Source organism: Mustela nigripes, chromosome 7 (assembly GCF_022355385.1).
Source record: "Mustela nigripes isolate SB6536 chromosome 7, MUSNIG.SB6536, whole genome shotgun sequence".
Classification (NCBI taxonomy): Eukaryota; Metazoa; Chordata; class Mammalia; order Carnivora; family Mustelidae; genus Mustela; species Mustela nigripes.
This window is the reverse complement of record NC_081563.1, coordinates 49,569,215-49,569,669: the sequence shown is the minus strand read 5'-3', so window position 1 is coordinate 49,569,669 and position 455 is coordinate 49,569,215.

Below are 455 nucleotides of genomic sequence, written 5' to 3'. Positions count from 1 at the left end.
AAGAAAGAAAGAAAGAAAGAAAGAAAGAAAGAAAGAAAGAAAGAAAGAAAGAAATTAGACATTGATGGAACAATGGTGATATTCTAATAAAGTCTGTAGAAACATTAATATTTTGCTTTTGATAAATGTACTATGCTTCTATAGGATATTACTATTTGGGGTGGCTAAGTAAAGGGCATATAGGACTGTTTTCACAATATTTGTAACTTTTCTGTAAGTCTAAATTTACTTCAAAGGAACAGCTAAAAAGTTGAAAGAGGAATTTCAGTAGAATTACAGAGATTGAAGCTAGCTTCTAGGGAATTAAGAAATAAAGGGAGACAAGAAAGAACATGTTGCAACATCTGGCCATTAAAAAATGTGAAGTTAGGAAGTAGCTCAAGGGAGTAGCAAGATTACAATAGCTTTTAAATATTTTGGAGGAGGAGAGGGGTGCCTGGATGGCTCAGTCAGTT